A 26,141-nucleotide genomic window follows, 5' to 3' on the forward strand; every position below is an offset into this window, starting at 1 on the left:
GGTTTTCTCCGAAATCTTCGGTTTCCTCCCACACTCCAAAGACGTACAGGTATGTAGGTTAATTGACTGGGTAAAATGTAAAAATTGTCCCTAGTGTGTGTAGGATAGTGTTAATGTGCGGGGATCGCTGGGCGGCGCGGACTCGGTGGGCCGAAGGACCTGTTTCCGCTCTGTATCTCTAAATCTAAAATCTAAATTATGTTATTTCTTCACCGTCAATGTGCGACTTTCATTACAACACTTCCTTCTTTTTTAGGTAAATTGGCACAAACACATGTACCGTGTTGCGTAGGAAGGAATTGCAGGTGCTAGTTTAAACTGAAGATAGACACAAAAAGCTGGGGCAACTCAGCGGGTCAGACAGCATCTCTGGAGAAAAGGGATAGGTGACTTTTCGGGTCGTGACCCTTCTTCAGACTGCGTGCTCTATCACCAGGCAATGAGCAGAACAAACCTTTTGTTCTCCTCTCAACACATTCTACGGTTGATTACGTACTCCTACATTTCTGCCAGTCACAATTTCTCTTTTGTGTTGCCTGCTCAATTGAGCATTACAAAACCTCTGAGCAAACCGATCTGTTGCTCTGACACAGAAAAATGTGGAGAAATAATCGTGGAACAAAACTAGACAAAATCTTGCACGGTATTGAAAAAGGAACATAGCTAATTTCTGAAATGGAAAAAAAAAAGGAAAGAGTGATTACAGAGGTTTTAATGGATGATGAAAAGTAACTTTCTGACATGACAATGAAGCAACAAAAAAAAAAAGATTTATTCATGCTGACTAATACACTATTACCAAACAGACCACATGAAATATTATACCTAGATAAAAGTGGAAATAGAAAGTGAATTTAATGAATCATCTTGCAGAAGCTTTAGAATCTCAACCATTATTTTTAGCAAATAATGAGAAGTTGAACATTTTCAGTTCCAATATCCTTATTTTTAAGATCTTCTTTAAAAAGAACAGAAAGGGAGAAATAAATAAATGCTTGCTTGATAGCTCAACGTGACAAGAACACAAGATGGAATCGGCAAAAGAATGAGATTCGATTGATTTGGGTCAAAATTCTTTTGCAAGCCATTCCAGCAGCAAAGCTTGATGTGAGTCATCTGCAAATGAGAATCAAAGAGTCATAGAGTGATACAATGTGGAAACAGGCCCCTCGGCCCATCTTGCACGCACCAGACAACATGTCGCAGCTCGACTTGTCCCACCTGCCTGAGTTTGGTCCAGATCCCTCCAAACCCCTGTCCTATCCATGTGCCTGTCTTTCCAAGTGAGACAAAGGTTCACCTGCACCTCCTCCAACCTCATCTATTGCATCCGCTGCTCTAGATGTCAACTTATTTACATCGGCGAAACCAAGCGCAGGCTCGGCGATCACTTCGCTGAACACCTGCGCTCGGTCCGCATTAACCCGGTGGCCGAGCACTTCAACTCCCCCTCCCATTCCCAGTCTGACCTTTCTGTCATGGGCCTCCTCCAGTGCCATAGTGAGGCCCACCGGAAATTGGAGGAACAGCACCTCATATTTCGCCTGGGCAGTTTGCAGCCCAGTGGTATGAACATCGACTTCTCCAACTTTAGATAGTCCCTCTGTCCCTCCCTTTCCCTCCCCCTTCCCAGGTCTCCCTCTATCTTCCTGTCTCCACCTATATCCTTCCTTTGTCCCGCTCCCCTGACATCAGTCTGAAGAAGGGTCTCGACACGAAACGTCACCCATTCCTTCTCTCCCGAGATGCTGCCTGATCTGCTGAGTTACTCCAGCATTTTGTGAATAAATCGATTTGTACCAGCATCTGCAGTTATTTTCTTATACTACCTGTCTGACCACCTCCCCTGGCAGCTTGTTCCACACACCCACCACCCTTTGTGTGAAAAAGTTACCGCTCAGATTTCTATTAAATATTTTCCCCTTCTCCTTGAACCTATGTCCTCTGGTCTTCGATTCACTTACTCTGTGCATCTACCCGATCTATTCCTCTCATGATTTTTTCACCTCTATAAGATCACCCCTCACCCTCCTGCGCTCCAAAGAACAGTGTCCCTGCCTGCTCAACCTCACCCTATAGCTCAGACCCTCTAGTCCTGGCAACATCCTCGTAAATCTTCTCTGTACCCTTTCCAGCTTGACAACATCTTTCCTATAACATGGTGCTGAGAACTGAACACAAAATTCTAGATGTGGCCTCGCCAACTCTTATACAACTGCAACATGACCTCCCAACATCTATGCTCAATACTCTGACTGATGAAGGCCAATGTGCCAAAAGCCTTTTTGACCACCCGATCTACCTGCGACTCCACTTTTAAGGAACCATGCACCTGCACTCCTAGATCCGTCTGCTCTACAACACTCTACCATTCACCGTGTACGTCCTGCCCATGATAGACTTCCCGAAGTGCAACACCTCAATTATAGGTGAATGTCTTTATATCCTGAGCATGTTCTTTAATGTTACTCTACTTGATATTTCTCGGGATGCCACCAGATCAACAATGGCTTTGCTGAGCCTCATTTGAAGATCAACGCACCATCTAGGCTTTATTTCTGAACAACAAAACACAAAGGGAAAGGAAAGGGATCTGGAGGGTCGGGGCACAGTCCCTTGTCGTCAGTGGGTAGGCACAGGCAGTCTCTGTCTTTCCGTGCAATGCAGTCTTCTTCAGATTCTGGAAGTACAAGAGCAGTTAGCAAGGGCCCCCCACTTTCTTCCTCCCGCCCCCCCTTCCCCCTCTCCATCAGAGTTTGAAGAAGGGTCTCGACCCGAAACGTCACCCATTCCTTCTCTCCAGAAATGCTGCCTGTCCCGCTGAGTTATTCCAGCATTTTGTGTCTCCAGTTTATCTTCGGTTTAAACCAGCATCTGCAGTTCCTTCCTACACATTTGAAGTATTGCGTACAGTTCTGGTCACCCCAATACAGGAAGCATGTGGAGGCTTTAGCAAAGGATGCAGTGGAAGTTTACCCGAATGAAGCCTGGATTAGGACGTATTAGCTACAAGGATAGGTTAGTCAGACGGATTGTATACACTGGAATTTAGAAGGATGAGGGGGGATCTTATTGAAACATATAAGATAATTAGGGGATTGGACACATTAGAGGCAGGAAACATGTTCCCAATGTTGGGGGAGTCCAGAACAAGGGGCCACAGTTTAAGAATAAGGGGTAGGCCATTTAGAACGGAGATGAGGAAGAACTTTTTCAGTCAGAGAGTGGTGAAGGTGTGGAATTCTCTGCCTCAGAAGGCAGTAGAGGCCAGTTCGTTGGATGCTTTCAAGAGAGAGCTGGATAGAGCTCTTAAGGATAGCGGAGTGAGGGGGTATGGGGAGAAGGCAGGAACGGGGTACTGATTGAGAATGATCAGCCATGATCGCATTGAATGGCGGTGCTGGCTCGAAGGGCTGAATGGCCTACTCCTGCACCTATTGTCTATTGTCTATTGATTGTTTTCTTTGGAACACTGGAGATTCAAGAGAGATCTGAAAGAAGCATATAACATTATGAGAGGTGTAGATAGGGTTATACAGTCATTTTCCCCAGGTTGGAAATATTAAATATTAGAGGGCACTGCTTTAGGCTGAGAGGGTGAAAGTTTATCGTATTCGTGCAGGACAAGTTTTTGTTGCACTCAAGAGACTTTTGGATAGGCATGTCGATATGTAGAGAATGGAAGGATATGTCTTATCATATCATATACATACAGCCGGAAACAGGCCTTTTCGGCCCTCCAAGTCCGTGCCACCCAGTGATCCCCGTACATTAACACTATCCTACACCCACTAGGGACAATTTTTACATTTACCCAGCCAATTAACCTACATACCTGTACGTCTTTGGAGTGTGGGAGGAAACCGAAGATCTCGGAGTAAACCCACGCAGGTCACGGGGTGAACGTACAAACTCCTTACAGTGCAGCACCCGTAGTCAGGATCGAACCTGAGTCTCCGGCGCTGCATTCGCTGTAAAGCAGCAACTCTACCGCTGCGCTACCGTGCCGTCTGTGAAATAACCTCTGAAAGAGTTTAATGTAATTATAAAAGAAACAGGTCACAAAATGGATGCCTGCTTCTTCTTTGCACATTGTAAATTGCTTAGCTAAGCAGGAATAGGGTGAGCTGTGTTTAACCTTGGGAAGTACAGCACGCACTTTAATTTAAACTGACCTTTAGTTGGCTTTGCTAAAAAAAATAATAAGCTGAGATTGCTTTATTATATTTTTAAAAAACCTGATCTACTGATGACTTTTTAATACCTCCTATGGACATGGTCTTATTTCCTTAACTACCTTGTATTTTTTTTCGATTTAGAGAAACAGGCCCTTCGGCCCACCGGGTCCGCGCCGCCCAGCGATCCCCGCACATTAACACTATCCTACACACACTAGGGACAATTTTTACATTTGCCCAGCCAATTAACCTACATACCTGTACGTCTTTGGAGTGTGGGAGGAAACCGAAGATCTCGGAGAAAACCCACGCAGGTCACGGGGAGAACGTACAAACTCCTTACAGTGCAGCACCCGTAGTCAGGATCGAACCTGAGTCTCCGGCGCTGCATTCGCTGTAAGGCAGCAACTCTACCGCTGCGCCACCGTGCCGCCCATGGGCACGATGTGAGTTGTGCCACATCATTGACTGATAAGATAAAGATGTAACTAAACCGTTTTGTCCTTTGTTTTCCAGAGTGGGACACAAGGTGAGCTCTGTGGGTATCTGAAGTCCCCCAGTGCTGACCTCCCCACTCCCGCCTGGCGTAATACATTGAATGTTTTACCACTAACTTTGTTGCATTGCTGTCTGTCTGGAGAAAACGCATTTTAACACCTCTTTCTATGCTGCACTGTTCAATGTTCTGTGTGGCATGTGTCACGTAAGCAGAATAATTTAAAAAAATAGATAGAACAGACCTTGTCATTTTTAAGGTTTGAAAGAATGTGGGGGACTGCATTCATATTATAAAGTGGTTTCACAAACAGGCTCAATTTCAACATTCTGTAGGACGGCAGTTTATTTTTGCAGATGAGCATTTAGACCAGTGTGTAATTCCTAAACAGGATACACAGTCATCAAAATACTGCAAGTGTAGAGTGAAGTGAAGCAGTCTCCTTCCTTTCACTGCTCAAGATCACCTGACTGATTTGGCCGTGTTTTAGCTTGACCTCTTGAGTTCAAGCAAAACTTTTTCAGGCTGCCTATGCAGGGCCCTTTGCCCGGTCTCGGAGGCAGCCTTAGTTTATCACTTCTGACAACATTAAGTTTGATTGCCCCGTTTGCTGTCATCTGCAGAAGGAACTGCAGCTGCTGGTTTACACCGGAGATAGACCGGGGCACAAGAAGCTGGAGTAACTCAGCGGGACAGGTAGCTTCTCTTGAGGGAAGAAATGGGTGACGGTTCGGGTCGAGACCCTTCTTCAGACTGAAAGGCAGGGTTCCCATTTGCCGTATTCCTCAAACATCAGGACCGTACAGCTCTGCTCCATCCTGGAAGGCTGACTAACCCCTGTCACCACTTTGTTGCAGGCTTTATGTGAACACCCCATCTTTTCTGAAAGTTCGATTCCCGCATCCCTCTGTATATTCGGGTTTTCAAGAGAGAGTTAGATTTAGTCCTTAAGGATCTTATAGAAACTTACAAAATTCTTAAGGGGTTGGACAAACTAGATGCAGGAAGATTGTTCCCGATGTTGGGGAAGTCCAGAACAAGGGATCACAGTTTATGGATAAGGGGGAAGTATTTTAGGACCGAGATGAGAACTTTTTTTTCACAGAGAGTGGTGAATCTGTGGAATTCTCTGCCACAGAAGGTAGTTGAGGCCAGTTCATTGGCTATATTTAAGAGGGAGTTAGATGTGGCCCTTGTGGCTAAAGGGATCAGGTGGTATGGAGAGAAGGCAGGTACGGGATACTGAGTTGGATGATCAGCCATGATCATATTGAATGGCGGTGCAGGCTCGAAGGGCCGAATGGCCTACTCCTGCACCTATTTTCTATGTTTTTTTCTATGTTTTTCTTCGGGCTAAAGGAATCAAGGGATATAGGGGGAAAAAGCAGGAACGGGGTACTGATTTTAGACGATCAGCTGTGATCATATTGAATTGCGGTGCTGGCTCGAAGGGCTGAATGGCCTACTCCTGCATCTATTTTCTATGTTTCTGTGTTTCGATGCATCAACAGCAGAGTTGTGCTCCTGATTTTATGCAAAACCATTGGATGAAGCTATGAGCTACCAGCTACTGTGCTTCCGTTCCCCATGTGCCTCAGGTTTACAAGATTCTGATCAGCAACTCTTTCTTTACTTCTGCCTCTCTTGGAACTGACAAAACTATTCCAATTGGATCTCAGACTTCAGATGCAATCTAGTTTTCAGTTTAAGATGAAAGCTTATTAACAATAGTCCATGCTTGAAGCACTCAGCCGATCAAGCAGTAACCGTGGCAACAGAAAGAGTGTTGTGGCGTAGGGGGGTCAATGATGTTGTTTGCCATCTATTTTAATGATTTGGATGACCAATGCAGTTTAAGTGACTGGAAGACTTGCAGATGTCAACAGAACTGGTGGTGCATGAGACAGTGAGGAAAGATATCGATGCTTACAAACAAAACTGGATCAACTGGGGAAGTGTGAAGAAGAATTGGCAGACATGGGTGTGGAGAGAATGTTTCCACCAGAGGGAGAGTCTAGGACCAGAAGCAAAAGCCTCAGAATTAAAGGATATTCCTTTAGAAAGGAGATGAGGAGGAATTTCTTTAGTCAGAGGGTGGTGAATCTGTGGAATTCATTAATTCACAGACGGCTGTGGAGGCCAAGTTAATGGATATATTTTTAAGGCAGAGATTGACAGATTCTTGATTAGTAACAGTGTCAGGGGTTATGGGAAGGCAGGAGAATGAGGTTCGGAGGGAGATATAGACAGAAACATAGAAAATAGGTGCAGGAGGAGGCCATTTGGCCCTTTGAGCCAGCACCGCCATTCATTGTGATCATGGCTGATCATCCACAATCAGTAACCCGTGCCTGCCTTCTCCCCATATCCATTGATTCCACTAGCCCCTAGAGCTCTATCTTACACTCTTTTAAATTCACCCAGCGAATTGGCCTCCACTGCCTCCACTGCCTTCTGTGACAGAGAATTCCACAAATTCACAACTCTCTAGGTGAAAAAGATCAGCCTTGAATGCATGACGGAGTAGACTTGATGGGCCGAATGGCCTAATTCTGATTCCTAGAACTTATGAACTGTGGAATTTAACTAGAACAAGAATTATGGTAAGTCAAACTAGGAAAGAAGTTACACAGTAGGGTCCTGGAGAGTGGTGTAGAACAAAGATGCCAAGGGGTGCAGATGCAGAGGTCCCGGAACATATCAATGCAGGTAGTCAGTGCGGCGTTGAAGGCATCTGATGCGTTTGCCTTTATTAGTAAGCATGTTGAGTACAGGAGTTAGGATATCATATTACAATAGACAATAGGTGCAGGAGGAGGCCATTCGGCCCTTCGAGCCAGCACCGCCATTCAATGTGATCATGGCTGATCATTCTCAATCAGTACCCCGTTCCTGCCTTCTCCCCATACCCCCTGACTCCGCTATCCTTAAGAGATCTATCCAGCTCTCTCTTGAATGCATTCAGAAAATTGGCCTCCACTGCCTTCTGAGGCAGAGAATTCCACAGATTCACAACTCTCTGACTGAAAAAGTTTTTCCTCATCTCAGTTCTAAATGGCCTACCCCTTATTCTTAAACTGTGGCCCCTTGTTCTGGACTCCCCCAACAGCTGTACGAAGGCATTGGTGAGACCACGCTTAGAGTATTGCGTGCAATTCTGGACGCCCTGCTATGAAGAAGGATTTCATTAAGCCGGAAAGGGTGCATGAGGAATGGCAGGAGCAGGAGAGAAAAGATGGGTTCAAGGTAGGGGGGAAAAAAAAAAGATTCCAGTGGCCAAGAGCAGACTGAGACAACAGTCTTCCCAGGACGTCCAGCTTGTGGATCATGGACAGAATGTACACATTGTACACAGAAAATAACGCACCATGTTATGGGAGAGATGTTACCAAGCTTGAAAGGGTTCAGAGTAGATTGATCAGTCTGAAGAAGGGTCTCGACCCGAAATGTCACCCATTCCTTCTCTCCTGAGATGCTGCCTGACCTGCTGAGTTACTCTAGCACTTTGTGAATAAATATCTTCGATTTGTACCAGCATCTGCAGTTATTTTCTTACACCACCCGTTGCTCCACTGAGATTTCTCCTCAAGGTATGTCCACTTTGAAGAAGTTCTCCTCCTCTCTTCGACGAGAGTTTAGCAACATGCTCTCTCGCTGCTCCCCCTCTGATTTCTCCTGGCCTCCTGCTAGTTCCTCTGTCCCTCTCTTCCCCTCCCCCTTCCCAGATCTCCCACTGTCTTCCTGCCTTCCTGTCTTCACTCTGAAGAAGGGTCTCGACCCGAAACATCACCCGAGATGCTGCCTGACCCGCTGAGTTACTCCAGCATTTTGTGAATGAATACTTTAGATTTACCAGGATGATGCCAGGACTCAAGGGCCTGAGTTACAGGGAGACGTTGAGCAGGCTAGGGCTTTATTCCTTGGAGCGGAGGGGTAGGTCGAGAACCAGAGGTTAACAGTGAAGGGAGCAAGATTTAAGAGGAACCTGAGGGGTAACATTTTACACAAAGGGTGGTGGGAGTGTGGAACGAACTGCCAGAGGAGGTAGTTGAGCAGGTGCTATCGCAACATTTAAGAAACATTTGGACAGGTACATGGATAGGACAGATTTAGAGGGATATTGGCGGCATGGTGGCACAGCGGTAGAGTTGCTGCCTTACAGCGAATGCAGCGCATGAGACTCAGGTTCGATCCTGACTACGGGCGCCGTCTGTACGGAGTTTGTACGTTCTCCCCGTGACCTGCGTGGGTTTTCTACGTGAGCTTCGGTTTCCTCCCACACTCCGAAGACGTACAGGTATGTAGGTTAATTGGCTGGGCAAATGTAAAAATTGTCCCTAGTGGGTGTAGGATAGTGTTAGTGTGCGGGGATCGCTGGGTGGCACGGACTGGGTGGGCCGAAGGGCCTGTTTCTGCGCTGTATCTCTAAATCGAAAATCTAAAATCGAAAAGCAGGCAGGTGGGATTAGCGTAGATGGGGGATGTTGGTTGGCGTGGGCAAGTTGGGCTGAAGGGCCTGTTTCCATGCTCCATGGCTCCATGGCTCCACTCTATGGCTGTGCAGAGTTGGGGTTCCACAAGGATGGAAGTTGTGAAGGAAAGATCTCCTGGAGAAATCAGTTCCATGTAGGAGACGATGACCTGATGATTGACATTGGGGGTTCAGCATGGTTTCAGTGGGAAGGATGAGAAGGTGTTTGGCCTCTCTGCGACACGGATCAGATTGTCAGACCACAGCACGGCCACCCTTGTTGACAAGCTTGATGCTGATGTCAACATTGTTTCTTACCGAGCAGAGTTCTGCCAGTTACGTGCGTGCCAAAGGGAATGGGGAAAATCAACGTTGCCATTAACCCATTCACCACTAGCAAATGAATAGATCTATACTTTGGTACGTATATCACAAAGTGCCAATAATTTTCAGGTACAATTTCTAGTCTATTTTAAGTTCTTTCATGGCTGCTGATATAAACCAGGGCCCACCACTTCTAGTTCTACTTTTCGCTTCCTGTACTGCCTCTCCTCCCTCCTAGCCTGTTCCGTTTTTTCACCACGTCATGCACTTTTCTTGCTTACTCCCTACCCCAGCCTTCTCGTATCATAGAATAATACAGTTGTACAGCACTGGATGAAGCCCTTCGGTCTAATTCATTCATGCCGATTGTGATGCTCGTTGATGCTAATCCCATTTTCCTGCATTAGGCATATATTCCTCGACTTCTTTCCCATCCAAGTGACCATTCAAATGGTTTTCAAGTGCCATCATTGTTATAGCAAAGCAGGATAATGGTGCTGAGAGGGAAGGATAGATCAGCCATGATTGAATGGCGGAGTAGACTCGATGGGCTGAAGGGCCTATTTCTGCTCCCTGACTACGGGCGCCGCCTGTACGGAGTTTGTACGTTCACCCCGTGACCTGCGTGGGTTTTCTCCGAGATCTTCGGTTTCCTCCCGCACTCCAAAGACGTGCAGGTATGTAGGTTAATTGGCTGGGCAAATGTAAAAATTGTCCCTAGTGTGTGTGTGGGATAGTGTTAGTGTGCGGGGATCACTGGGCGGCGCGGACCCGGTGGGCCGAAGGGCCTGTTTCCGCGCTGTATCTCTAAATCTAAAAAAAAATTACTTGTGTGTTGGTGGCGCGGACCGCAGGGTGTTGCGTGTGTCTAGTGCCCATGGTATAAATCCAGATGCACCTGGCTAGCATTTTTGCAAAAAAGGGAGCGGAGTGCGTGAACCTCCCCCTGCCAGTACACAACCTCTGCATCATCAAGACTCTCGCAGTGCCTCCCCGTGACAACGCATGGTAACTGCGGCCACCTTCAGTCCCAGCCTAAACTGCGTGGGGATCTCGGAGGAACTCTGGCCCCCAGAGATGTGGCGTGCAGGCCCACCGGCGTGTGGACACGTCCTGACGTCCATCAACCAGGTCCCAACTATGGGTTAAATAGCACCCCGCTGCCTTGTGGGTAAGGCTCGGGAGAGCCAAAGGCACTGGAGCTGGAGTCCCTAGAGACGATCGGCTGCTCCCTCGTGCGTCCGCCTTCCGGCAACTCCTGCAACCGAGCAGGCCCCAGATGTAGCAGCCACGCCGTTCCTTTGGGATCAGCCTACCAGGTCGAGAGGGGAATGCAGATGCTGGGCAGGTTTGTATTCCCATTTACCTGCCCAGGCCCAGCGGCCAAATCATATGGAGAGGACACTTCATCCTTGCTGGGCACAGTCGCAGATGAAAAATCCCCCTCTCCAGGCAGGACAACGCCAAGCCGCATCATCATCTCACGCAGATGGACGGATGCCACCAACTTATGACCTTAAAACGTATGAACATAATTGAATCTTCCACCTCTGTCTCCTCTAGCAGTGCCTTCCACCACCTTCCATCTGGAAAACTTGCTTCTCGGATCACCTTTTAATTTTCCCTACTCTTACTTCAAACCTGTGCCCTTTAATTTTGTCACCTTTTAATTTTCCCCCTCTTAATTTAAACCTGTGCCCTTTAATTTTGGACTCTTCTGCCCTGAGAAAAAAATATTCTGATTCTCTCATAGTTTTACAAATCTCAATCCGACATTCTCCTCTTCCTCCGACATTGACTTTGGACTTCAGATATACAGCGCAGAAACAGGCCCCTCCGCTCACCGAGTCCGTGCCGACCAGCGATCGGCCGTACACCAACACTAACCTACACACAGGACAATTTACAGTTTTTTACCAAAGCCAATTGCCCTACAAACCTGTGTTTGTAAGGAGGGATGAAACCGGAGCACTCAGAGAAAACCCACGTGGTCACAGGGAGAACGTACAAACTCCGTACAGACAGCACCCGTAGTTAGGATCAAACCCAGGACTTTGAGATGCAAGGCAGCAGCTCTACTGACGCATCATTTTTTTTTTAATCAAAAAATGTATTCAATTATTTAAAAACAATATTTACAATGCAATAAAACCAAACAGAACCCACCACCGCAATACAATACAAACAAATGTACCAAATGAAACTATTGTACAGCTATATTACAATCCCTATCCAGGATGCATCCAATCCCCCGCGGTGCCCAACGGTCCCGGAAATGCCCCAGGGTGCCCCTGGACAGCGCGTAGTCCCTCTCCAAAACCACCCGGGTCCAGACGTAACTTCGAAAAAGGGGCAGGCAGCTGGCTCGGGCAGAGCCCTCTTCCGCCTGGCGCCGTGGCTCGCGGATGGCCATCTTGGCCAGGCCCAGGGGCAACCCAACCAGGACACTGCTGCATCATTGTGCTGCTCCATTGCTTTGAGAGTACACCTAGCCTGTCCAAACTCTCCTTGTGAGTAAACTCAACTCCACCAATGCAGGTAATATCCTGGTGAAAAAATGTTGGACGAACTCAGCAGGTGAAACAAACATCTGTGTAGCCAAGAGGTGTAAATTAATGTTTTTCATCAAGACTCTGGTGCTGTTAGACTGAGAACTTCAATTTACACCTATTGCCTCCACTGACGCTGCTTAACTGCTGGGTTCTTACAGAGTTGTGTTTTTGTCCCAGATTCCAGCATCTTTTGTCAATATCCCGATAACGTGATGGCCTTGGATGTCCAATGTTCATGTCTTAACTGCCATCAAACCATTCAGTCTGGACTCTCTGACACCAAGCTGAGCAACAATACAATTTATAAAATTCCCATCCGTTTCCCCAGATTCCTCAAATATCTTACCCCCTGTTTCTACAATCGCTTCTCATTTACATCCTTCAAGTTACCTGTGTTCCTTTCACTCTGTGTTTCGAATCCCTGGATGAACTGTAATTGGTCCATAGCTTTGAAATTGCCTTCTAAATCTCTTAGAAGCAAGGAATTGCAGATTCTGGTCTACAAAAGATGGTAAAAGTGCTGGGATATCTCAGTGGGTCAGCCAGCATCTCTGGAAAACGTGGAAAGGTGATGTTTCAGGTTGGGACTCTTCACATTTCTTCCTGCCTTTATCTTCCTTTCCTCCTTACAGATCATTTTCAAAAGGGTTCAAAGGGTATTTAATTGTCACCTGTACCAATTAAGGCACTGTGAAACTTGATTTACCATACAGTCATACAAAGCAACAAGACACGCAACTACATAAAAGTTGACATAAACATCCACCACAGTGGATTCCCCGCATTCCTCACTGTGATGGAAGGCAATAAAGTCTAATCTACTTCACTCTTTATTCTCCCGCGTCACGGCCATCGAAGTTCCCGCGTCGGGGCGGTCGAAGCTCCTGCGATTTGGAACTCCCGAAGTCGGTCCCTAACAAGGGACAGCTAGCTCCACGACGTTAAGTCCTGCAGGCTCCAGCGGTTGGAGCTCCCAAAGTCGATCCCCAGCAAGAGACCGCCAGCTCATCGATGTTAGGCCGCAGTGCTGACGGAGATATGGTACGGAAAAAAATTGCTTCTCCGTCGAGGTAAGAGATTTAAAAAAGTTCTCCCCAACCCCCCTTCCCCCCCCCCCCACCCACATAACACAAAGCTAAACCTACATCTTGATCAAGTTTACTCACCTGCTCCTTATATGAAACTTGTCAAACCTCTTTGATGTGTACGAAGGAACTGCAGATGCTGGCTTAAATCGAAGATAGACACAAAATGCTGGAGTAACTCAGTAGGCCAGGAGGCATCTCTGGAGAGAAGGAATGGGTGACGTTTCGGGTCGAGACCCTTCTTCAGACTGACCTCTTTTAGTAGAGCATCAAACCTCTAGTATTTAGATGTGAGGTCTTGTTTAGAAGTGATGGTGTCCAAGTGTACTTGCGTGTCCATCTACACATATTGCTGAAGGTTAACATGCAGCACAGCAATTAGTTGGGAAGGCCAAGAGTACGTTGGCATTTACTACAAGAGGATATGAATGCAGGGGTAGAGATATCTTGCTCCAGTCCTACAATGTCCTGACAAGTTGCATCTGAAATACAGTGGGAGAGTCTGACCTCCTTACCCAAGGAAGGTTATCTGTGCAGTTGAATAAGAGCAGCAAATGTATATCAAATCGATTCCTGAGATTGGGCCCTTTGTCAGATGAGGAGAGAGTAAACAAACTGGGCCAACACCCTGTGGAGCTGAATAAAATGAGAGCCAATCTTGTTCAAACGTACCAAATTCTTACTAGAGTTTGGCAGATTAGAAATAAGGAACTGCAGATGCTGGCTGCTGAAGCCTGGGACAATAAAAGGACCATTGAACCATTGAATTCCTACGAAAAAGAAACCCAGCTCTTACTTCCAAACGCCCAGTCCGGATTTCTCCAGTCCAAGCGACTTCTCCGTGGAATGTCACCTTGTCGTGGTGGAGAAGCTTGTGTGGGTCCTGAGATCCTGAGAGCGATGCCGTCTGGAGCTATGCCCCTGGTAGGGTCACCCATGGCGGTATGGTCGAGAAGGAGGTCCCTGACAAAGAGCAATCCTACCAAGAGCAATCCTACCAAGCGTCCTTGTAGAACGCAAAGGAGTGGAAAGTCCGCCATTTTAGTAGGCAAAACCCGCCGTCCGTTATGCCTCTCGCAGTGTAATCAGTGTTGTGGGGCAACAGTATGTGTGATGATACCATAAAAATGCAGAAAATATCTCATCTATCAATTCATAGATTTTTGTTATTTTTATTTTTAGATGTTTCTGCAAGTTTCTCCCTACTAAAAAATGGCGCCCTGACATACTACAGCTTTTAGGGTTGAGTGAACTATCTTTGCTCTTGACCCGCTGAGTTACACCAGCACTTTGTATCCCTTTTCATCTCAGGCTTCAGTTCTTCTGAGCGGTGCCCGATCCAGGCGAGCCCCAGGCTGCTGCGGGCCTCCACCCATCGCCTCCCTTCGCCACGACGTCCCTTTCATCGCCCATCCACCTTTGTGACCCGGTGGTGGCCTCCAGCAGCCGACCTTGAGGGCAGGTTGGGCCAGACCCCGGTTCCCTCTCCTCGCCCGTTGCTCCTTGCTCCTCGCCCCCTGTGTCTGAGGTTATTGCTGGCGTCTCCACCTTCCCTGTCTCTGGTCCTGGAGGGATGAGCAGGGGCTGACTCTGCAGCCTCCCCACAGTAGGCCGCAGTGCGCCCGTTCTTGCGTTCGGCTGCGGGGGACGGACACAGGCCGGCTCGGCGTCGCCCGCCCTGCAGGCCCCATGGGAAAGATTTACAGCTTAATTAACTGCATCCAGTCAACTTGGTGAATCTAATTATATTGAGGTGAAACATAGAAACATAGAAAACAGGTGCAGGAGTAGGCCATTCGGCCCTTCGAGCCAGCACCGCCATTCAATGTGATCATGGCTGATCATTCTCAATCAGTACCCCGTTCCTGCCTTCTCCCCATATCCCTTGATTCCATTAGCTCTAAGAACTATATCTAACTCTCTCTTGAAAACATCCAGTTAATTAACCTCCACAGATTCACAACTCTCTGGGTGAGTGGATGAATAGCAAGCAACTGGGCCAGATGTAAATTGAACTTCCATTTGGGTGAAGGTCAGGGTTGCAAGTTCTCCTGACAGGGGTATTGGGTCTGAGGTATTCCTCAGTGTGGAAATGTCAAATAACCACCAGTGCCCATTGACCCAGGAGCCACTCAAGTTGTCTTTGTTTGGAAATTGCCAAAATCCTGCCAATTTAATGAGCAACGAGGCTTTCGAGAAATGATGGACGTGTGGAAAGATTCATTAACCAGTGGCATGAGGAACTGCAGATGATGGAACCTTGAGCACAGATATTACCTGACCTGCTGAGTGCCTCCAGCACTCTGTGTTATGCTCATTAACTGGGTCCAAAGCGTGCCAAAAGTATTTGAGCGATCCAGGACCGAATCGTCTGTTAATTGTTTTTTGATGCTCAGCTTGAAACACAGGTAGGTATGAGACTTGGTGCCTACCAAAGCAAAAGATTGCTCATCAACACACAATCAGCGTGTGTTAGCAACAAATCTGAGTTTCTCCCAGCTAACAATGATCTATTCTACATTTTCCTTGAGCTACATCTCTTTTGATGTCTTGTTTTCACACCTTACACTTCCTTACCTCCGTGCCCCCCTCTCCCCTGACTCTCAGTCTGAAGAAGGGTCTCGACCCGATACTTTACCCATTCCTAAATATCCAGTGATACTGCCTGTCCTGCTGAGTTACTCTAGCATTTGTATCTATGTTTACCTCATGTGATTTGTGAGTGCAGCACGCTTGAAATGCTGCAAAGATTGTCGGCTGGAGGCTTAACTGTACTGATTGTGTTTGTACCAACAGTGAAAATAATCAGCTCAATTAAAACCTAAATGAAAGGACTTTGGGTTAAAGGAAGCCTTCACCTCAGTAGAGGTATCAATACCAATGTTACTGGTGGATCAGACAGTGTTGTTGCCAACTGAAGACAGGCACAAAAGGCTGGAGTATCTCAGCAGGTCAGGCAGCAACTCTGTGGAGAATGGATGAGGGCGAACCTCATTGAAACTTACCAATGAGCCACACAGAGGGTATTCTGCATCTGAAATGAGCTGCCAGTGGAAGCTGCAGAAGTGGTTATCGTTACGACTTTCAAAATAAATGTGGTCAGATATATGGATGGGAAGGGTTCAGTGGGCTATGGGCCGTGCAGGCCAATGGGACTAACCCAGTAAGCCAACTTGGTCGGCATGGCAGAGGTGGACTGAGGAGCCTGTTTCCATGTTATATATTGCTTAATGATTCCATTGCTCTCGGATTAGAATTAAGTCTGGCTGTGCCATCGTCTCTCTTCATTTGCTGGGTTCTTCAGCTACCTATTTTCTGGCACAACCCCGCTTTTGCCATCGTCCCCTCATCATTTTGGTCTATAATTCTGTCTTAGATCCTGTTCTCCGGCCTTTGGGATTGGAAACCGTGCGATGGGTGAAGAGCATGTCGACTCACAGAGCGCGAGAAACAATTGAATCTGTAAAGCCACCTTTACTGTTGTGATGTGATGAGAGGCGTTGGACTGTAATTAGAAGGTTCTTTGTCAAGGCACTGGGGAAGTCATCCTGACATGAGAGAACTCTACCTCCGCTACATCGACGACTGCATTGGTGCTACCTCTTGCACCCATGCAGAACTCACTGACTTCATTCACTTCACCTCCAATTTCCATCCTGCCCTTAAATATACCTGGACTATCTCTGACATCTCCCTCCCGTTTCTGGACCTCACCATCTCCATCACAGGTGACGGACATTTACTATAAACCCACCGACTCGCACAGCTATCTGGACTACACTTCTTCCCACCCGGTCCCCTGCAAAAAGTCTATCCCCTACTCCCAATTCCTCCGTCTACGCCGCATCTGCGCCCGGGATGAGGTGTTTCACAATAGGGCTTCCGAGATGTCCTCGTTCTTCAGAAAACGGGGCTTCCCCTCCGCCATTATAGATGAGGCTCTCACTAGGGTCTCTTCTACATCCCGCAGCTCCGCTCTTGCTCCCCCTCCCCCCACTCGCAACAAGGACAGAATCCCCCTCGTTCTCACCTTCCACCCCACCAGCCAGCGGATCCAACATATCATTCACCAACATTTCCGTCACCTACAACGGGACCCCACCACTGGCCACATCTTCCCATCCCCTCCCCTCTCTGCGTTCCGCAGAGACCGTTCCCTCCGTAACTCCCTGGTCCACTCGTCCCTTCCTACCCAAACCACCCCATCCCCGGGCACTTTCCCCTGCAACTGCACGAGATGCAACACCTGTCCCTTACTTCCCCCCTCAACTCCATCCAAGGACCCAAACAGTCTTTCCAGGTGAGACAGAGGTTCACCTGCACCTCCTCCAACCTCATCTATTGCATCTGCTGCTCTAGATGTCAACTTATTTACATCGGCGAAACCAAGCGCAGGCTCGGCGATCGCTTCGCTCAACAACTGCGCTCGGTCCGCATTAACAAAACTGATCTCCCGGTGTCCGAGCACTTTAACTCCCCCTCCCATTCCCAGTCTGACCTTTCTGTCATGGGCCTCCTCCAGTGCCATAGTGAGGCCCGCCGTAAGTTGGAGGAGCAGCACCTCATATTTCGCCTGGGCAGTTTGCAGCCCGGTGGTATGAACGTCGACTTCTCCAACTTGAGATAGCTCCTCTGTCCCTCTCTTCCCCTCCTCCTTCCCAGATCTCCCTCTATCTTCCTGTCTCCACCTATATCCTTCCTTTGTCCCACCCCCGACATCAGTCTGAAGAAGGGTCTCGACCCGAAACGTCACCATTCCTCCTCTCCCGAGATGCTGCCTGATCTGCTGAGTTACTCCAGCATTTTGTGAATAAATCGATTTGTACCAGCATCTGCAGTTATTTTCTTATACTGACATGAGAGAAGGCTGGCTGCAGGGATAAAGGGAAGCTATTTGTTTTACAGGTGGATTGGACTGCGAAAGGGTGCTGGTGATCAGATATAGTACGGAGGTCAGGCAACATCTCTGGAGAGAAGGAATGGGTGACGTTTGAAGAAGTCCGAAGAAGGGTCTCGACCTGAAACGTCACCCATTCCTTTTCTCTCCAGAGATGCTGCCTGACCTGCTGAGTTGCCCCAGCATTTTGTGTCTACCTTCGATTTGTACCAACATCTGCAGTTTGTTCCCCCCTAGATATAGTATGGAAGTTGGTGAAGGTGAGGCCTTAGGTTCGGTATCAAAGCACAGATCAAAGGGAGTTGCAGATACAGGAATGGAATGTGGCTCGGAGGTCTGTGTAGTTTAGAGATGCAGCGTGGAAAGAGGCCCTTCGGCCCACTGAGTCCCAGCCTGTGCTCGCTGGAGTTTAGAAGGATGAAGGGGGACCTAACTGTAACGTACTGAATAGTGAAAGGCCTGGATAGAGTGGATGTGGAGAGAATGTTTCCATATCATATCATATCATATATCTACAGCCGGAAACAGGCCTTTTCGGCCCTCCAAGTCCGTGCCGCCCAGTGATCCCCGCACATTAACACTATCCTACACCCACTAGGGACAATTTTTACATTTACCCAGCCAATTAACCTACATACCTGTACATCTTTGGAGTGTGGGAGGAAACCGAAGATCTCGGAGAAAACCCACGCAGGTCACGGGGAGAACGTACAAACTCCTTACAGTGCAGCACCCGTAGTCAGGATCGAACCTGAGTCTCCGGCGCTGCATTCGCTGTAAAGCAGCAACTCTACCGCTGCGCTACCGTGCCGCCCACTAGCGGGAGAGTCTAGGACCAGAGGGCACAGCCTCAGAATAAAAGGACGTTCCTTTAGGAAGGAGATGAAGAGGAATATCTTTAGTCAGAGGATGGTGAATCTGTGGAATTCATTGCCACAGAAGGCTGTGCAGGCCGTCAATGGATATTTTTAAGGCAGAGATAGATAGATTCTTGATTAGTGCGGGTGTCAGGGGTTATGGGGAGAAGGCAGGAGAATGGGGTTGAGAGGGAAAAATAGATCAGCAGGCCAGGCAACGTCTGAAGATGGAGAAGCATTCAATTGTATTCATCTCTACTTGGCCTGCTAAATATTCCCAGTATTTTATGTTCTTATAGACAATAGACAATAGACAATAGGTGCAGGAGGAGGTCATTCGGCCCTTCGAGCCAGCACCGCCATTCAATGTGATCACGGCTGATCATTCTCAATCAGTACCCCGTTCCTGCCTTCTCCCCATACCCCCTGACTCCGCTATCCTTAAGAGCTCTATCTAGCTCTCTCTTGAACGCATTCAGAGAACTGGCCTCCACTGCCTTCTGAGGCAGAGAATTCCACAGATTTACAACTCTCTGACTGAATTTTTTTTTCCTCATCTCAGTTCTAAATGGCCTACCCCTTATTCTCAAACTGTGGCCCCTGATTCTGGACTCCCCCAACATTGGGAACATGTTTCCTGCCTCTGACGTGTCCAACCCGTGTAAATTATTTGGACAGTCAAAATAACGAGAACCAGATATTCTCTCCAAATCTTTTTTTTTTACATTATTTCGGAAGTGGCAGCGAATTGTACCACCACCGTGCTTGGCAAGACTTCCATGTTTCCCAGCTTCTGTAGGTTTTTAGGTGAGTCGCTGCTTTCGCAGTCTCTTTCTCCGGGAAGATGGTGCATCTGATAAGCCTGGAGATGGTACACTCTTAGTGCATCACCATCTGTTAATAATCCAGATGTGAGTGGCAACTAGAGTGTGAAATGCTTTGCGCCTTCACAGCGATTTACAGCGGGCAGTCTGCGCTGGGCTGCCCTCCGGAGGTGGAAATGCTGTCTGCTGTTGACTTGGGGGGGAGGGTTGCCCGGCTTCGATCTATTTAAATGGAGATCGCAATGGGCTATCAGAGGCACCCTTTTTATTCTCTCCTTGCCACAGAATCAAATGCACAAATAGACATCTGCACGCGGCGAAGGATGGCGTTTAGTCTTGTCAGGTTCTGTGAGAAAGTAATACATTCTGCACTTCATAAATGACAGTTTAATACTCATCGCGGTTCGTTCTCAAGATCCCGTCAGAGTGGAGCTTTCTCGATTAGTTGGCAGGGAGGAGAGAGGGTTTCATCCAGTGACAGCGAGCCGCAGAGCTCAGTGTAACTGTCACAACAGTTAGGGACAGATCTGTCCAGCTGTGCTTTAGTAATGAACCTCTGACAGCGCCGAGAGAATACTCTCTGCATCTGATGATTCAACCCAACCTGCCACATGTGAAAGCAACTCTGCATCTCAGTGAGACGAACTACAGATAGGGCTTTGTTTGGTTATTAATTCTGAAAGGATTATTAAAAATGCTGCGTTCAATGTCACAGTCCCTCGGCGGTGTTACCTTTTCTCACATGTTCCGACTTTGCAGTTAATTTTGCACAAAGATCGCAGTGCTGTCCACCAATCTGCTAAGGTTGGGGATAAACTTCCCCAAGTAGTTAACCCACTTCTGACACCATGTAATGAAGTGCTTACGTCCACGCTAAGATACAACGCATCATTTTATCGAAGCACTTACATCATAGGACCTGCAGTACATTACAGCTCCGAGCTGCGACATCTACTGCCTGACGTAGGCGAGTTCTTAATATTATAAAGCACGTACTAGGCGGGACTACTACTAACAAGCACTACGATTGGCTAGCATGCAATAGCCCATCTACAATTTTGCACAAAGATCGCAGTGCTCTCCACCAATCCCTTTATTACTTAACCAACATTCCTTCCTGAATAGTTTTAGCTGACTTTGGTTTAGAGACACAGCATGGGGACAGACCCTTCGGTACACCCAGCCCACGCCAACCAACGATCAACCACAAAATGCTCGAGTAACTCAACGGGTCAGACAGCATCTCAGGAGGGAAGGACTGGGTAATGTTTCGGGTCCAGACTCAGCATCTGCAGTTATTTTCCTACTGCATTTTGTGATACCTTCGATTGGTACCAGCATCTGCAGTTATTTTCCTACACAACAATTGACCCTGTTCACTAGTTCGATTCTACACACACACACCCACTAGGGACAATTTGCCGAAGCCCATTAACCGACAAACCTGCACGTCTTTGGAGTGTGGGAGGAAACTGGCGCACCCGGAGAAAGCCCACGCGGGTCACGGGGCGAATGTACAAACTCCGTGCAGACAGCACCCGTAGTCGGGATCGAACCCGGGTCTCTGGCGCTCTAAGGCAGCAGCTCTACCGCTGCGCCAATGTGCCACCCCAAATTAAGAGTAATCAAGATATTTATGCAGAGGCAGTTATTTAGTTTATTATTTCCAACAAAACTCATTCAGGCCTGTAAAAAAACTAGAGAGTTTCAGCAAAAAAGCTGACAGAAAAATATAAATAACCACTCACTCTCTCTCTCTCCTATATAATGTAGGGCAGCGCGGTGACGCAGCAGTAGAGTTGCTGCCTTACAGCTCTTTCAGCGCCAGAGACCTGGGTTCGATCTCGACTACGGGTGCTGTCTGTACGGAATTTGTACGTTCTCCCTGTGACCACTTGGGTTTTCACCGAGATCTTTGGTTTCCTCCCACACGCCAAAGACGTACAGGTTTGAAGGTTAATCGGCTTGGTATAACTGTAAATTATCCCTAGTTTGTGTAGGATAGTGTAAGTGTGTTAATATGCAGGGATCACTGGTCGGTCAGGACTCCAGTGGGCTGAAGGGGCTGCATCTTGAGAGGATGAGAGGAGATCTTATCGAAATGTATAAGATTATTAAGGGGTTGGACATGTTAGAGGCAGGAAACATGTTCCCAATGTTGGGGGAGTCCAGAACAAGGGGCCACAGTTTAAGAATAAGGGGTAGGCCATTTAGAACGAAGACGAGGAAAAACTTTTTCAGTCAGAGAGTTGTGAATCTCTGGAATTCTCTGCCTCAGAAGGCAGTGGAGGCCAATTCTCTGAATGCATTCAAGAGAGAGCTAGATAGAGCTCTTAAGGACAGCGGAGTCAGGGGGTATGGGGAGAAGGCAGGAACGGGGTACTGATTGAGAATGATCAGCCATGATCACATTGAATGGCGGTGCTGGCTCGAAGGGCCGAATGGCCTCCTCCTGCACCTATTGTCTATTGTCTATTGTCTATCTCTAAACTCCAAACTAAACTCTAAACTCAAAGATGACATTAGCAACCAAAAGCACAACGATTTCTGGATAAATCAATTTAAGAAAACAAGCCGGGGAAAACCGGACAGAATCTTAATGTAACTTCTTTATGATCTGAAGAAGGGCCCAAACCAAAAACCTCACCTATCCATTTTCAGCATTTTTTTTGTCTCTCTTTCCTGTCTTTCCTAATCTTTGGTCCTTGCACCATATTGAAATGATGGATCCAGTGAGGTGCTGGACCTAAGTAAGTTCCTGGCTTAATATGAGACTGCAAAGAAAAGGTCCAGTTTGCTTCACATAACCACCATTCAGATCTGAAGGGAAATGTAGAGAGCAAAAAAAAAACGTCATTTTATAGAGTACCTTTCTTAGCCCCAGGTCATCTCAAAGTGCTTTATTGCCAATAAAGACATTACTGTCTCAACAATTCCATCTCACATGCTGGTCCTTTGAAGCATAACAAGTGCTTCCTTGGTCAAGATAAATCTCCTTAATGTTCGGAATTAACATACCTCCAATATTTTTTCATACAATCAATCAGTTCATTCAGACTCATGATTGAGTTAAACCCAGTCCTCACTCCAGTACTAACGACTGGCCCCACAGCTTCAGGGTGCCCTGGGCTGGAAGGTTATTTGCCAATGTTTGACAGCAGGTTATTTCCACCATCTCTGTAAGTTATTACAAGTCTAGAACGATTAGAAGGTCAGTTAACTGTGAGGATTGAATAATTGGAAGGAAAGGATGGCTGGAACGTGAGATTTATTGTCCTGGCTAATCTTGCTGAAATGTAAGTTTTATGATGAAGGGTAAAATTACTTGAAGTTAACCGACAAATGTGGCAACTGTTCGTTTTTTTTGTTGAATGAATGAGGCCGGCGAGCAAGACCAGGAGTCTGAAGAAGGGTCTCGACCCAAAACGTCACCCATTGAGTCTGAAGAAGGGTCTTGACCCGAAACGTCACCCATTGTCTGAAGAAGGGTCTTGACCCGAAACGTCACCCATTGTCTGAAGAAGGGTATCGACCGGAACCATCACATATTGAGTCTGAAGAAGGGTCTTGACTGGAAATGTCATCCGTTGAGTTTGAAGAAGGGTTTCGACCCGAAACATCACCCATTAATTCTGAAGAACGGTCTCGACCCGAAACATCACCCATTGAGTCTGAAGAAGGGTCTCGACCCGAAACGTTACCCATTGAGTCTGAAGAAGGGTCTCGACCGGAAACATCACCCGTTGAGTCTCAAGAAGGGTCTCGACCCGAAACGTCACCCATTCCTTCTCTGTGGAGATGCTGCCTGGCATTTAGGAGGTGCTGAATTACTCCAGGATTTTGTGTCTATCTCCAACATACATTACCCATCTCCAAATGTCTCAGAGAAGATACTAATTAATATTTCATGGTTTTGGGCCATTCTTGTCATGAGAGAGACTAGGCGCTGTCCACGGGGACCCTGGTGGGTTTCCGGGACCATTGGGTACCCTGGTGGGGGGCGGGGGGGGGGGGGGGGGGGGGGGGGGGGGTGGAATGTTTCCTTAATAAGGATTGTGAAATACAGATGCTCCCCGACTCACGATGCTTCGAATTTGCGATGGTGTAAAAGCTGAGCAACGGCAGCGAGCCGCAGAAAGCAGCAGTTCGCTGACCAGGTGTATTAAACGCATTTCCACTTCCGCGATTTTCGATTTACGACGGGTTTAACAGAACGCAACCCCACCATAAGTTGAGGAGCACCTGTAGTTATTTAAGAGTATTTGACTTACTTGTGCTATGAGTGGCGGGTTTGGGTTTTGTTTTTAATGATTTAGTATTGTAAATAGTATTGTAAATACTTCAATAAATCTATTTCTGGTTTTTTTTTAAAAGGGAAGATTCCTACACTTTGTTGAGTAGAGTCCACCAAGAATCAGACACAGAGACAACGAGATATTTCCGGGTCAGTGGATGCAAATGTTCCCCACAATTTCTTTATATCCTACCTGGGAGACTCGAATCGGTTCAAGATTGGCTCTCCCGATGGTACTGGCTACAGGAGGAAGTGGAAAGGCATCATTCAGTCTGCACTTGTGTGTGAACAATGGGAATTTACTACATTCTGAGTCCTTGATAGTCTATTGAATCCCCTAAAGCCTAGGAATGTTCATTTATTAAATGTCTGAGTGAGGCCAAACACAAATTGAAGGAACAACAGCTCATATTTCGCTTGGGCAGCTTACAACCCAGCGGTATGAATATTGACCGCTGAATCCTATAGAAACTTACCAAATTCGGCTGAATTGACCGCCGATCTTATAGAAACTTACAAAATTCTTAAGGGGTTGGACAGGCTAGATGCAGGAAGATTGTTCCCGATGTTGGGGAAGTCCAGAACAAGGGGTCACAGTTTAAGGATAAGGGGGAAGTCTTTTAGGACCGAGATGAGAAAGTTTTTTTTCACACAGAGAGTGGTGAATCTGTGGAATTCTCTGCCACAGAAGGTAGTTGAGGCCAGTTCATTGGCTATATTTAAGAGGGAGTTAGATGTGGCCCTTGTGGCTAAAGGGATCAGGGGGTATGGAGAGAAGGCAGGTATGGGATACTGAGTTGGATGATCAGCCATGATCATACTGAATGGCGGTGCAGGCTCGAAGGGCCGAATGGCACCTATTTTCTATGTTTCTATGTTGACAGACAAAAAATGTTGGAGTAACTCGGCGGGACGGGGAGCATCTCAGGATAAAATGGATGGGTGATGTTTTGGGTCGAGACCCTTCTTCAAACTCTGATGAAGGGTCTCGACCCGAAACGTCACCCATTCTTTCTTTCCAGAGATGCTGCCTGCCCCGCCGAGTTACTCCAGTATTTTGTGTCTATCTTTGGTTTAAACCGGCATCTGCAGTTCCTTCCTACACAGTACGAATATTGATTTCTCTAATTTCAAGTAACCCTTGCATTCTCTCTCTCTTTGTCCTTCTCCACCACCCCCCCCCCCCCCCCCCCCCCCTCTCCCCCCCCCCCCCCTTGTCATCCTGCTGGTTTCTCTGTTCCCCCACCCTGGTCTTGTATTCATTTCACGGTCATCCTGTCGACCATCTTTGTCTGTATAACTCCTTGTCACCCGGTCCACAGGCAACAATGCACTGTCTCCTTGATCATCGTTTTTGCATAGCTTTCGTTCATTTGTTCTATATCTCTCTACATCATCGTCTATATCTCTCGTTTCCCTCTCCCCCGACTCTCAGTCTCAAGAAGGGTCCCGACTCGAAACATCACCTCTTCCTACTCTCCAGAGGTGCTGTCTGACCCACTCAGTTACTCCAGCTTTTGTGTCTATCTTTGGTTTAAACCAGCATCTGCAGTTCCTTCCGACATAATGTCTTGCTCAGTTCAATGGCATTGTCATCAACACTTCTTGCACCATCAACATCATGGGGATCCCCTCGGACTAAGGCTGAATTGGATCAGCCACATATCGACCACGAAAGGCAGTGGAGGCCAATTCGCTGGATGTTTTCAAGAGAGAGTTAGATAGGGCTCACGGAATCAAGGGGATATGGGGAGAAAGCAGGAAAGGGGTACTGATTTTGGATGATCAGTGATGATCATATTGAATGGCAGTCTGAAGAAGGGTTTCAGTCTGAAGAAGGGTCTCGACCCGAAACGTCACCCATTCCCTCTCTCCTAGATGCTGCCTGACCTGCTGATTTACTCCAGCATTTTGTGATACCTTCATATTGAATGGCAGTGCTGGCTCGAAGGGCCGGATGACCTACTCCGGCACCTATTTTCTATGTTTCTATGTTTCCATGACAAGCTGAAGATCTGGTATCTTGCTCCAAGCGGGCAGTGTACTGACCCCCCCACTGCCTTCAAGGCACAGTTCAGGAATATATTGGAAAACTTTCCAGTTGAGGGTGGGTGAGACATCAAGGAGAAAGTTGCCTGCTTTATCGGCACCAATACGCCATCT

This window comes from Rhinoraja longicauda, chromosome 3, assembly GCF_053455715.1.
Source record: "Rhinoraja longicauda isolate Sanriku21f chromosome 3, sRhiLon1.1, whole genome shotgun sequence".
Taxonomy (NCBI): Eukaryota; Metazoa; Chordata; class Chondrichthyes; order Rajiformes; family Arhynchobatidae; genus Rhinoraja; species Rhinoraja longicauda.